The following is a 15,284-nucleotide window of genomic DNA, read 5'->3' on the forward strand; positions in this document are numbered from 1 at the left end:
TTCTTACTTAGAAGCTGAACGTCAAATATTTAGCACATTAACTCATCTGCAAATAATGAGACATTCGAAGCTGTTTGATACGCTGGTGTTTGATTCTTTAAAGAATCAGGGGTTTATTGTTAACAATCTGTTATTGAGGGACGCTGGCGGAAAGAAAGCATACAACCCGCCACACAAATTCCACTACCGCTTTCAAAGAAGTTCCTTTTCTGAGCTGCAGATGGCAGCACTCCGACAGCAGCGCCTCTTGTAGCGCTGTGGGGTATCACGACGAAGTGACGCCGCGTGAGCGGCAGGAAAGCGTTACTTGGTGACGGCAGCTGGAGAGAGAAGCACGTGTCTTTGGCACCCATCCAAACACCCTAACTGGAAGCTCGAGAAGAACTCTGATCAGAGCGGCGTGCTTCTGCAGCTGTACTGTGAGGTAGGCTGCAGCACAGCAAATACGCACGCACTTGTTTTGAGAGATATGTATTTCATCGCATTTTTTGCAGAAAGCATTCAGACACAATATTTTGCTAACGAGTTCATAAATTTGTTACACAATTTGAGAAATAACTTCCGGACACGTTAATAGTACAGTTTAAAATTAGTTGATATTATCTACTATCACAGAAAACTGTTAAGTACAAATAACTTAGAAACCAAGGGACAAAGTTAATGTTGTCAAAGGCAGGACGTGGTGAAAAATTGGATTCATTATGATGGAAGTATGGTTCTGAGAGGCACTTCCACTGGATCCATTGGCTCTGCGTTCTAACACTGGCATTTAGCTCACTATAACAGCAGTAAATTTCAGTAGGTAACTTCCACCGCTGGCAATTTACATGTTATCAACAACATACTGATACTGAAAAATTGTAACGATATAAAGGATAATTTCTGTCTTATGTAGGTAATTATGTTTTCAGATACTGCAACAAACGGTTTATTTGTATGTAGTTGAATACTAATCATCTTATTTGTTTGATCTTACCACTATGCACTTGTATTTCTCACACGTTTTTGTAATGTTTGGCATGTGTAGTTCGCAGAACCAGTCTTCTATCTGGAAAAAGACGCGTCCAGGTATTTTCGGCTGACATGCACTTCAGGCAAATCTTTAGGGGCGATGGGTATTGTGAACCTCAGTTTGCGGTAAATGGTTCAAATGGCTCTAAGACTATGGGACTTAATATCTGAGGTCATCAGTCCTCTAGACTTAGAACTACTTAAACCTAACTAACCTGAGGACATCGCACACATCCATGCCCGAGGCAGGATACGAATCTGCGACCGTAACAGCAGCGCGGTTCCGGACTGAAGCGCCTAGAACCGCTCATCCACAGGGGCCGGCTTTGCGGTGAATCTGCTGAGAACTAGGGGTAGGCTAATACCAAATTTTAAATCAGATGATGTTACAAAATAACCATTTTTGTAATGAGGTGAAACCTGTACATTTCGTATTCTTATTCGCTGTAAAATGGTAGAGACACAGCAGCTGTTTAAGTTATTTGCACATTGTTTTACAGGTACGAAATTTTTTGAAAAATCATGATTTGGCACATTAGCTGTAAGTCATTATATTAAAACTACGTTTCTGTAAACGACAGACAATCCTCAGGTATGAAAAAAAGAAAAAAATGATGTTAACGATAATGACTGGATGCATTTCTTCTAATACGGCCAGTTTGTAAACTCGACGATGATCTATTTGACCGAAAGTTGTAGTTTTAATAACATGACATTCAGCTGTTGCACAAAATCATGATTTTTCTAAAAACATTATACATTAAAATTTTTTATTTAGCAAGTTGTTTGGTCTGTTGCGCTGACTAAGAAAATGTAACCGCTTATGAACAGAAACAAAAATTCTGTAGGGTAATAGATGTGCTTAAAAATGGCTTTTACATTTGTAAGGAGAAAATATAAATCTTTTCTCACAATTTCAAAATACAAGTAATTTTTTTGTAAATGTGACAGTAAAAAGCATTAGATTATAAATAATGTTTTGTTTAAAATTTAATTAAAAAGCAAATTTTGTATCCTTTTTCGCCACTTTTCTTTGTGGTCAGCTTAATTTAAAATTTCTCATTGCCAGCTAGGAGACGGGTGCTAGAATTGACGCCGCTTGAGCGTTTTGGGGTTGCGTGATTATCAGCACTGTCTTAGATACTGCAGTAAAGTGGGGAATCATATTCATTAATCTTTCAGTCACTTTTTGAGGATATATTACAGCAAACCAAAAGCAGACTCATAACAGACTAAGAATGTCAATTACTCTGAAAAATGTCTGTCCTTTTCTTCCGAGTTTCTAAAATCATTAACGCTAGGCATATTTCGTGATGGCATTAGCAAGTGGGCGCAACATAAAAAGTATTTGAGAGGTTTGTTCAACAACATTTAGGAGAATTTTCATTTTGGTATATTAAAACTGACTTCGTTTTCTACAGTTTTAGAAGTTCTTGGCTATCAGGTTCACCATTCAATTAATCCTTACAGCTAATTTTCCCTGAAAAAACTAGGACGGATCTTCTTCCCGAAAACTGTTTGTGTAGCAGGCCTATGATTCTAGGCATGTTACGAGCTGAACACAATACACTAAGAATATGATCATTGGAAGATGTGTCAATTCACACCAGTAGCAGGAGATAAAGCTAATTCATTCAACGAGAATTCGCGAGTACCGGAGTTAAATATTGGCGCTGTCATCCTGATTTACGTTCTCGAGGTCTGTAAGTCCTTTTGGGACTATGGCTGCGTCTCAACCGTTTTGCTCGTCTCACTAATTACCGTGAAATCAAAAGTAATACAAAATCCCCGTTGTCATTAATGGTTACACAAACATTTCTGTGGCACTTTGTGTCAAGCAATAACTTGTCGTCTGTGATACGTTTTCATAGTTTATGCGTAACGTAGTTAGCTGTCCACTACAAAGTATCCTGTTTTACCCGTCGTATCTTTTCTAAACATACGATGAGCCGATAGACTGCTCGTGAAACGTGTTGTCTTCCAAAGAAATTGTCGTGAAAATATATCCAACGCCGCATTCTAAATTCTCAACCTGGAAATATATACATCCTATCTGGACTCGTCTTTCGAACTGTTTCTGAAACTCATTTATACCTGTTTGTTTCGACTGTGGTCTGGTCCAAAGACTAATTTGTTGTAAATCAACAAGCCACTCTATTCATCTATACGTAACTTTTGCTATCTACGACGGGCAGTCAAATGAAAACGACATAGATGGAAGTAAGTCGGTAAGCTATTCGCGGTTGCCTACGGAACCGAGATTGTACTCAGATGTGCACCTCTTCGTCCGAAGCCAATCGACGGCCTCTTTCTTCAGGACTTCTGACCACAACAGCAACAAACAGATATAAATTAATTTCCGATACAGATGGATTGGATATACGAGTATTTTCAGGTTAAGAATTTAAAATGCGGCGTGTCGTTTCAGGACAGTTTCTTTCGAAGACAATACGTTTTATGTGCAGGTTATTGACTCGCTGTATGTTTAGGAAAGATACGACGGATAAAACAGGATACTATGCAGCGGACGGTGTAAACTATGGAAACATGTTACAGATGATAAGTTATTGCTTGGTACAGAGTGCCATAGAAATAGTTGCATAACCATGGATGAAAACAGGAATTTAGTATTCTTTTAGAGTTCATGGTAATAGAGACAGTGAGACGAGTAAAACGGTTAGGACGTAGCCATAGCGCTAAAGGACTTACAGACCCAGGGAACATAAATCTGGATGACAGCACTAGGATTTAACACCGATGCACACAAATTCTCGTCGGATGAGCTAGCTCTGTCTCTTGCCGCTGATGCAAATTAAATCGACATAACTGCCAATGGTCATATTTCCATGCGATCTGTATATTACGCAGCCCTGAAGAGAGACGTTGGTGCCTACTGATTTACTTCGGAAGAAGAGGTGCATGCCTGTGTACAATCATGGTTCAGTAAGCAGCTGCAAACATTTTTCCGTGAATGTATTGACTGTCTTATCTCACGGTGATATGAATGTAATAATAGTTCTGACGATTAATTTTGAAATAATAAATAGTTTACTTCGTTTCTTCCATCTGTACCGTTTTCATTTGACTACACCTTATACATTCATTCGAATCTGCTTACCGCAGGCGTCATGATATTCTGCTACAACTTTCATTCCCCACATCCGCGTCCATTACCAAATTGACGGTTCCTTAGCGCCTCATGATGTGCCCCCTCAACCGATCACTCCTTTTAGCCGTTCCACAAATTTCTTTTCTCTCCAATTTGTTCTCCACTCTACCTAGCGATCTATTTTTTTGTGTACTGGCTTTCGGAATGTGCCCATAGAGCCATAGAAGCACTGGAAATGTTATACGACAGTTCATTTAGACAATTGAGAGCATATATTAGTTTAAGTCATACCCTGGCACGAAGTTACGGGGGCTTAACAGAAGACAGGACATAAAACAAATTTTGAATTCACAGTATACTGGAACAAGCAAATCCATCAAACCTTGAGCCTTCTTTTGTAGCATCAAATTTACAGAACTTCTGTTTACTTCTTGTCTCAACTCCTTATCGCTCACGTTTCACTTCCGCACAAGGCTACACTCCACGCAAACACCTTAGTTTTAACAAAGCACCCTGGCTAATGCCTGTGATGGAGAATGCCCTGTTCTTTGGTGTTAAATCTGAAAGAAGACACGTTTTATGTGCATTTTAATACGGATAAAACAGAGCGCTTTGTGCAGCACAGCTAGCTACGTTACGTGTAAGCTGTGAAACGTGCCACAGACGACAAGTTATTGCTTGGTAAAAAGTGCCATAGAATTCTATCAAAAATGGTTATAGCGGTTAAAACGTGTTATTCACTGTTCCGTTAATTAAATGATGATTACATCACGATGCCGTATTATAGTTTGAGCGTGACACGTCGCGAATGTGCACAATTATTATTGTCTCTCGCCCAGCGCAAAGTCCCAAGCGATTAGAAAAAAAGAGCAGGTGACTCCCCTGTATAAGAAGGGTAAAAGAAGGGTCCCACATAATTACAGATCAGTATCCCACACATCAGTTTGCCGGGCGGTGTGGCCGAGCGGTACTAGGCGCTTCAGTCTGGAACCGCGCGACCGCTACGGTCGCAGGTTCAAATCCTGCCTCGGGCATGGATGTGTGTGATGTCCTTAGGTTAGTTAGGTTTAAGTAGTTCTAAGTTCTAGGGGACTGTTGACCTCAGATGTTAAGTCCTGTAGTGCTCAGAGCCATTTAAAACATTTGCACATCAGTTTGCCGCAGAACTCTTAAACATTGTCTGAGCCCGGAAGTACTAAATTTGACTTGTTAACCACGTTGTCCCCAAGGGCGAGTTTTCGTCAGAGATAAGAGAATAGTCAGGAGTGCCCCAGGGAAGCGTGGTAGCAACAGCCTTGTTCTCTGTATACATAAATGCTCTGACGGACAGCGTGGCCAGCAGTCTACGGCTCACTGCTGATGACGCTGTGGTGTACGGAATCCCGTCGTCGTAGAGTGACTGTAGGAGATACAAGGTGACTTAGATGAAATGTTTAGTTGTCGTGTTGAGTGTCAGCTTGCTATTAATACAGAAAAATGTATGTTAATGCAGATGAGTAGCAAAACCAATCCTGTTGTGTTAGAATACAGCAGTAGTAGTACGATGCTTGATACCGTCACGTAAACTAAAAACATGGGCATAACGTTGGAAAGGGATATGAAATGGAACAAGTATGTAAGGATTGTAGGCAAATTGTCGATTTACATTTTTTGGGAGAACTTTAGGAAAGTGTAACTCACCTATAAAGGAGACCGCATTTAAGGGTGGTTCATTGATAGTGACCGGGCCAAATATCTCACGAAATAAGCATCAAACGAAATAACTACAAAGAACGAAACACGTCTAGCTTGAAGGGGGAAACCAGATGGCGCTATGGTTGGCCCGCTAGATGGCGCTGCCGTAGGTCAAACGGATATCAACTGTGTTTTTAAAAATAGGAAACCCCATTTTTTATTACATATTCGTGTAGTACGTAAAGAAATATGAATGTTTTAGTTGGATCACTTTTTTCGCTTTGTGATACATGGCGCTGTAATAGTCACGTAACATTCCGTCAGTGCGGACGGTATTTGCTTATACATTATCCGTGTTAAAATGGACCGTTTACCAATTGCGGAAAAGGTCGATATCGTGTTGATGTATGGCTATTGTGATCAAATTGCCCAACGGGCATGTGCTATGTATGCTGCTCGGTATCTTGGACGACATCATCCAAGTGACCGGACCGTTCGCCGGATAGTTACGTTATTCAAGGAAAGAGGAAGTGTTCAGCCACATGTGAAACGTCAACCACGACCTGCAACAAATGATGATGCCCAAGTAGGTGTTTTAGATGCTGTCGCGGCTAATCCGCACATCAGTAGCAGACAAATTTCGCGAGAATCGGGAATCTCAAAAAGGTCGGTGTTGAGAATGCTACATCAACATCAATTGCACCCGTACCATATTTCTATGCACGAGGAATTGCATGGCGACGACTTTGAACGTCGTGTACAGTTCTGCCATTGAGCACAAGAGAAATTATGGGACGATGACAGATTTTTTGCACGCGTTCTATTTAGCGACGAAGCGTCATTCACCAACAGTGGTAACGTAAACCGGCATAATATGCATTATTGGACAACGGAAAATCCACACTGGCTGCGACAAGTGGAACATCAGCGACCTTGGCGGGTTAATGTATGGTGCGACATTATGGGAGGAAGGATAATTGGCCCCCATTTTATCGATGGCAATCTAAATGGTGCAATGCATGTTGATTTAATGTTCTACCGATGTTACTACAAGATGTTTCACTGCATGACAGAATGGCGATGTACTCCCAACATGATGGATGTCGGGCACATAGCTCGCGTGCGGTTGAAGCGGTATTGAATAATATATTTCATGACAGGTGGATTGGTCGTCGAAGCACCATAGCATGGCCCGCGCGTTCACCGGGTCTGAAGTCCCCGGATTTCTTTCTCTGGGGAAAGTTCAGGGATATTTGTTATCGTGATAAAACGACAACGTCTGACAACACGCGTCAACGCATTGTCAATGCGTGTGCGAACATTACGGAAGGCGAACTACTCGCTGTTGAGAGGAATGTCGTTACATGAATTGCCAAATGCATTGAGGTTGACGGACATTATTTTGAGCATTTATTGCATTAATGTGGTATTTACAGGTAATCGCGCTGTAACAGCATGTGTTCTCAGAAATGATAAGTTCACAAAGGTATATGTATCACATTGGGACAACCAAAATAAAATGTTCAGACGTACCTACGTACTGTATTTTAATTTAAAAACCCTACCTGATACCAACTGTTCGTCTAAAACTGTGAACCATATGTTTGTGACTATTACAGCGCCATCTGTCACAAAACGAAAAAAGTGGTCCAACTAAAACATTCATATTTCTTTAGGTACTACACGAATATGTAATTAAAAATGGGGGTTCCTATTTAAAAAAAACCGCAATTGATATCCGTTTGACCTGTGGCAGTGCCATCTAGCGGGCGAACCATAGCGCCATCTGGTTTCCCCCTTCAAGCTAGAAAAGTTCCGTTATTTATAGTTCTGAAAGTTTGACGCTTATTTCGTGAGATATTTGGCCCGGTCATGATCAATGGATCACCCTGTAGAACAATAGTGCTACCCTTTCTTGACTACTGTTCGAGTCTATGGGACCCCATCGGGTCGGATTAAAGGAAGACACAGAAGCAGTTCAGAGGCGTGTTGCTAGATTTGTTACCAGTAGGTTCGATCAGCACGCAAGTATTACATAGAGACCTCGTGAACTCAAAGGAGAATTCCTGGAGGAAAGGCGACGTTCTCCTGCCGCCAATGCACGTTTCGCGTTAGGTTCAAAAATGGTTCAAATGGCTCTGAGCACTATGGGACTTAACTTCTGAGGTCATCAGTCCCCGAGAACTTAGAACTACTTAAACCTAACTAACCTAAGGACATCACACACATCCATGCCCGAGGCAGGATTCGAACCTGCGACCGTAGCGGTCGAGCGGCTCCAGAATGTAGCGCCTAGAACCGCTCGGCCACTCCGGCCGGCTTCGCGTTAGGACCACGAAGATAAGATGAACAGCAAAGGAAGTGGCTGGTATCATCCGCCACGCACAGTACCCTGGCTTGCGGATTGTGTATGTGTATGTAGATGTAGATTATTATTATTATTATTATTATTATTACTTTCTCCAGACACATCATTTGTTGTAGCGAGTATTTGGTGGAAGATTAGGGGAAAGAAACAGACGAGTTTCGAACGGAGCCCGAGTAGTCTATCCCACCCTAAAATCACTGCTGGAGGGCTAGTGGTTTACAACAGGCACATGAAACACTGAACCACGATTTCTCGAAAACGCGTGAGAAGCGCATCGTACTTGAGCATCATTTGCTACACCTAAGAATACAATCCTTCGAAGAATGAGTGAAATAACCAGCACATTCGGTGTATGCTTCCATTATAAGACGGTGAACTCGCTTTCGGGATGACTGCGGTTCGAATACCCCTCGTGCCATCATGAGGTCGGCTTTACAAAGTGTACATAAATCACATCTAGGGAAATAACGGGACAATTTCCTTAGAAAGTTCGCAACTAATTTGTTGTTTCTTCTTGGTCAATTCGAGTTTCCTTTGTAAAGATTTTCTCGTTGGTAGATCGTTAAAATAAAATGATACGTACGTATTAATATAGGAAACGAATTTTCGGTATGAGTCGGCGATCATCATGAGGATTTTATGATCAAAACCGTATAGATAGCTAGAAAATTGTCATTATTTCGGCATCTGTCATCATCAGATACAAAGAATCTTTGTACTTACAGAACGAGATAAGGTATACATTTTAATATTTACGCTGAATCTTGTTTCGCGGCTTGAAAGTTTTTGACACCTGATCACCGAAAACGCCTACGAGTCGTGAGTGCACGTGAATGACGTCCAGCATGCCGATCATCCCATAAGTGAAATACATGCAACCCAGCGCGACTCCAATGTGGGCATGTGATTACCGACATGGAAGCAAGGGGTTAGTGTGGTCGTCTAACGGAATCTCTTGTATCGCCCCTTATAAATGAAAACATTTTATTTACAGAGCTAGAAGGTTCTCCCCATAAATTCATACATACCTAGTGATGCGCTAACATTGCCCGCTGTTATTCGAAAACCTAGCGAATCTGTATGAACAGCAGTACGAAAAATATCACAGGAAGTGGATGTTTACACTGTTTATAAATATCCTATAATCTGACTGCAAAAGTGCATGATATAGCGGTAAAGTATGTGGCAAAACTTAGGAAGAAGCTGTCTGACTTATGAATGCAGCCTCTCTGATTTAGACATTATCTCTAAGCTTTTATGTCACTAAAAGCGAAAGAAGATTTGGCGTTATAAAGTCCAGTCAACGTCGAAGTCACTAGTCACAGAGCACAACCTCGCACTGTACGGGGATAAATAGTGAAATCTGCTTGGTCAAGATTTAGCGCCCAGTCCCGTCGGCGTCAGAATCATTACAGACGAAGCACAGGCAGTTCCCTTCCTCACCCTTCCCAAAACCCAGCTTGCGCACCGTCACTGACAATTCCGTCATCGACGGGACATTAAACCGCAATATTCCTTCATTTCACATTGGGGAAGGAAATCGCCAGTGTAGTTTTTAAAGGAATCCTCCCAGTATTCCATTAGAGAAATCGAGGAAAACCCAAAGTAGATGGGGATCTGAATCGCCGCCCTCCAGAGTCGGGCGACTAATTCAAACGTGCCAAACTCCTCTTGAGGATTATCCACGTGAATGACGTCCAGCATGCCGATCATCCCATAAGTGAAATACATGTTGCCATGGCATATCAGAAGAAATAACACGTTTCGTTTACCATAAGGATATAACTACTATAAATCTTTGTGCAATATATCTCAAGCATTTTTTTATATATTGAGCAAAAGCAAAGAGTGTTGTCTACAGTGAAATACTCCTACCGAACAGGCCTCGGAAGGCCCAACGGTACCGGCCGACCGCCGTGTCATCCTCAGACAGTAGGCGACACTGGTTATGGAGGGGCATGTGTTCAGTACTCTGCTCGTGACGAGAGCCGCTACTTCTCAATCAAGTAGCTCCTCAATTTGCCTCACAAGGGCTGAGTGCACCTGCTAGCCAACAGTACTCAGCAGACCTACACTGAGGCAAGGCCGTTGGCACATCAATAGCGAAATACTATCTGTAAAATGCTGTACAAATGTACAGTCACATCTTGAAAATATTTCAAAAATGGTGCAGAGATGGACAAGTTGCTTTCGGCGTTTGGGAATGTATAACTGAGCACTTCACAAAACGAAAAAATTCATCTTCATCTGATACAATGTCAAGGCACCTTGCCACTGTTAGTGTGGCTTCCCCTGTCGAAGGTTCAAGTCCTCCCTCGGGCATTGGTGTGTGTGTTGTCCTTAGTGGAAATTAGTTTAAGTTCGATTACGTAGTGTGTAAGCCTAGGGACCGATGACCTCAGCGGTTTGGTCCCATAGGATCTTACCACAAATTTCCAGATTTTATGAGTATAACAATTTGTACAAATATGAAATGGAACGGTTACGTAGGTTCGCTAGTAGGCAAAGCGGATGACAGATTTCAGTTAGTTTGTCAGATGTGGAGAACATCCTTATAAAAATAAAATAAAATAAAAAAAATATATTTTCGTATATATATGCTCCTGCCACCTCTAACCCCTTTGATCATCCACTACACTGCAATACTTCTTCATGTCCCTTGCATTTCCCCTCCTGCAGATACGAGTGCCCTCTGGTGTTAGCCTGAATTGTACGTTGCTGCCACAACAGTAATGCCCGCACTACTTTCGCCCTTGCATTCAGTACTGAGCAGTACTGTCTTGGATTTCTTTTTCCGTCAGTATTAGTTGTACAACATTGATATGCTGCAGTATAGGCAGTTTTACAGATGAAGAGTCAGCTGTATGCAACTCGTGTATTGGTTCACTTATTGCAGGGGAAGCCAAGAATTGGCTCTGCACAAGTGGTGTAGCGCTCAGCCTCACTGCACACCTCCCCCACCACCACACCACGCAGTCTGAGTGCGAGCTGCCAGAACAGGGATAAACAGCAAATGCGCTGCATTTAAATAGCAGCGCAGTCACACTGCATACAACTTGGCTTTTATTTCACATTTCTCAACATTATGTTGACAAACAGTATTATTTGATTATTATTTCACAGATTTTCTCACTCAGGTTGCTGCATAATTGTGACTTATTTAATTTCATAATCGAAACAGTTCTTTCTCAATACTATGTCGATCGAAATATTGCAACACCAATGCAACCCTATTATGGAGACTCTATCTGAGGAAACTGATGCCTCTGAGAGTTTTAATGTAAAAGGATTTGTCATTAAAACGGGAATTACATTGCAGGTCAACCAGTTACGTCCGCGTATGCACAAGGTCGCTTTCAAATGACGCGGCAAAAGGTCTCAAAAACAGCTCAAAAACGAATGCGAGCTTGGCAGTGTCCTCAGAATGTTTAGGAAACTATCCTTGTAATTCTTTCAAGGCCATAATGAATTCTTCTGTCTTCGCATTTTCTTTCATGACAGTGAGCTTAGGTAACTAGTCTGTGTTTGTGAGACTGTGTTCCTTCTGCAACGCGATTTTCTTTTTAAATGCTTCCACATCAAATAGGTAAGAAGTTATTTCTCACGTTGCAGTGTCTTACTGTGGACAGTGTGCAGTCAAGTCCACTTAAGGAGTGAGGTCTGCAATCCGGAATCCATTTAGGATGTTTTAAGTTTCGTTCCTGCAGTCTTTATGTTACATGCCAAATTTAGTACAAAATGCCTTGTTTTATATACCATACTGGAACCGTAAATTTTACGAGGATTTGGTAATCTAGCGTTAATGAAACTACGTTATGCTGAACTTTACAAGCAGCGACAGCAACCACATCACAGCAATTTGATGTTTGTCTCGTTACTCGGTTTTTTGTTTTGCACATTTTTGTGACTACATATTGCAGGCTTTTCCAATGTGGTAAATGTACTGTAACGGAAATAAAAGTAACTGGGCTAACAGAATGAATAAATCACACCTACATCGTTGGTCTGCAACAAACCACCGAAACCCGCGTGTCCTTTGTACGAAAATACGCAGCAAAGATGCGAAATTTCGTCGGTAGTTTTCATCCCCCCCCCCCCCACCATCCCCCACCATCCCCCACCCCCACCCTCACCACCCGTATTCTGTTTAAGCGCCGAACTTCATACAGCGCAAAAGTCACATTTTTGGAACAAAGAACTCATGTGCTGAGAACCGTATAAGAGTTCTTGTTCCCACGACTGGACTTGTGCTTTCTGTCATCTTAAAAATGAACGGGAGGAGCACTCCTGTTGCATACAGGTGTCTCAACACACGAACTAGGATAAATATGTACAATTTGTACACGAATATCCTGTTTTCGAATTCGGATTACAGTAGAATGATTAGCAGCTGAGAGCTACCTCTTACATAAAAAAGTTTGTAATGGATGCTTCTTGTCTTACTTACCTTAACGGCCATTCACTCACCGTTCCATAAATCTACGCCGTGGACTGTAATCTCCTTTTGCCCTTGTAAATTTATGTATCTTTCTGCACAGTGTCCTCAGGCAACAAACGCGCTACGAAAACATGGAGCATGCGAATGAAACCCTAATTTGGACTGGAAGATCGTCAAAACTTTTCTCGTCATCTGGGAGAGACTGAGTAGGCAGGGCTGAGCCACTGAGGTGGGAAACACGTTATGTTTATGAAGCCGGTAAGTAATTTAATCAAGAAGATTAGAAAGGTGAAATTGGATAATCCTGGGAGGAAACAGGATCCTTCTCTTATTTCCGTGAGGATTTACCTCGTTTTTCTCGGATAACACCCAGTTACCACATTACAAAAGTTGGTGGAATCATAACTAAAGCCTTAATTGGGGAAAAGGCACTAGTTTAACATCCAGATAAATGTCGTCCATCCTCTACGCTATTAGAAAATTCTGAACATACTTCAGCCATTAATGAAACCATTCCTTTTAGAAACTTCACACTGTAATGTAGTCGAAAATGGCTACATAAATGACAACGCCCCACTACTGGAGCTATCCATCAGGGATTGCACTCGATATGTGTTCGAATTTCGACTGTTTGACGCTGTTAGTACTTGACACTTTCAAGTAACTTGAATGCTTCCGGACAAGCAACGTACCAGTCTTGTACTGTGCCTTGTTTAAATGTTTCTCAGCTTACAGTGAGCTCAGTTACTCACCTCATACATGGAAGTTTCTGGTATGTTGTGGGAACTACCTGAAATTCGGAGAGGAGGCATTTTCAAGACATGTGCAAGCACATGTGACACATAGTCTCAATTTTATCATCGTAGACGTATATGGTACGATCTACAGGGTTTACGGGTAGTGGGTGGACTAAGAGAGGAAAACTTTGATACTTTCATTTCGCGTGCTACAACGTCCACAATATTGTGTCACACGTTAATGCTAGTAATTACGAAGATGTAATTATTAATAGTTTATATAGACAGTATCATAACCTGAAGAAATAGTGATAATAGGAATTAGAATGATAATGGTAATTACAGTATGGGACTGTGGTGTGGAGCAACGATGGCCATGAGCAAGACAGACACAACACTACAAGCATATAACCTGCGAAAGAACGGAGGAAACCGTTAAATCAAATGAGTAACTTTGAGGGGCTAGATCTTTGATTTCTACCCGCCACTGGTTACTGATTCTTCGCAATTTACGTTTGGTGCAGTCTCACGCGGCATTTAAGAAAAAGTAGAAGCGACGTTTCTCACAATCCAATATTCTCATGTATATGCGCTCTCCTTATGTTTCTTTTCCTCCTCCTCCTCCATTACGTCACACTTCATCATTCATTTCATTTAACAATTTCCTTCGTTCTCTGCAGGTTCTATTTTTGTACTATTGTGTCTGTCTTGTTAATGGCCACTGTTGCTCCACTCCACAATTCCATAAGAGAGCGTACCCAGGGTCTGAGCTCTGAGCCTGATGTTTATTACCGCATCATGGGGTAAAATGAAATTTTCTGAGGGATAAATACATAAACGTACAATTGTGTTTCGGTCACAAAACTAAGTTATTTTTAAAAGATAATTACGATTATCATTGTTTCGTAATATTGTGATACTGATTACGTAAGCTACTAATAATTATATCTTTTTTTAAATACTAGCATTAACATGCGACACAATATTGTGGAGGTGAAACGAATATACGAAAGTTTTCCTCCCATAGTCCACCCTCTCCACACACACACACACACACACACACACACACACACACACACACACACACACATTATACATTGTACCATGCATCTATGACATTAAAATTGATGCTTCATGTCACATATGCTTAAACATCTCATGAAAATGACGTCGTCGAGTTGTAGGTAGCCCCGCAATAGACCATAATTTATTTTATTATTCGCTGCGCAACAATAACTGAAGTAATAGACAGCACAACACGGTAGCAACAGTAAGGGACAGTCAAACAAATATGAGACAAATGGAAAAAAAATTAAGTAAACTTTTTATTATTTCAAAAGTCATCGGTGTAACTGTTAATACATTTATACCACTGTGAGGCAAGTCGGTCATTGCCTTCATGGAAAAATATTTGCGACTGCATATGGACCTATGATTGTACCCAGGCATCTCTTCGTCCGAAGCAGGTCAATGGCCAAGAGTGTCTTTCTTCAGGGCACAAAAATATGGAAGTCGAATGGGGAGACGTTGGGACTGTATAGAGGATGTGTAAGGGCTTTCCGTCGAAACTCTTGCAGTGTAGTCGGAACAACATTGATAACATGTGGGTTGTTTTCATTTGACTTCCCTTACTTGTAAAGGCTACTACATTGTTGCAGAGCGTATTGTTATTATTAAATACTATTATTATTAGTGGCAGGTCAGTCTGAATGCTTCCAATTTCTACCAATTCAGAAGTAAGAAGTCCAGCAATCAAGTGATTCAAAAAAATTTTAACTTTTTTTTATTTTAAATGGAAGTTCAGGGTGTGAAGCAAGTATCGCAAGGATCAGGATTGATAGAGAAGCGTGTTTTGTAACAAGTGCCTATTCTCTATGTCAGTGGTTACCAGTATTTCTGAACCTATTATCACTGAGTGCATTGAGGTATTAGGTAGTCCCCTTCCCT

The 15,284-nt window shown here is 41.2% G+C and overlaps 1 protein-coding gene across 1 annotated transcript in view; it reads left to right on the top strand.

Moving 5' to 3' along the window:
- The first annotated feature begins 315 nt into the window (after positions 1-315).
- Positions 316-15,284, top strand: part of LOC124777353 — a 32,293-nt gene continuing 17,324 nt past the window's right edge. Inside the window, exon 1 of the mRNA XM_047252727.1 lies at positions 316-424. The gene's annotated coding sequence lies outside the window, so the exon portion shown is untranslated. The remainder of the gene's footprint in view (positions 425-15,284) is intronic.

This window comes from Schistocerca piceifrons, chromosome 2 (assembly GCF_021461385.2).
Source record: "Schistocerca piceifrons isolate TAMUIC-IGC-003096 chromosome 2, iqSchPice1.1, whole genome shotgun sequence".
NCBI lineage: Eukaryota > Metazoa > Arthropoda > Insecta > Orthoptera > Acrididae > Schistocerca > Schistocerca piceifrons.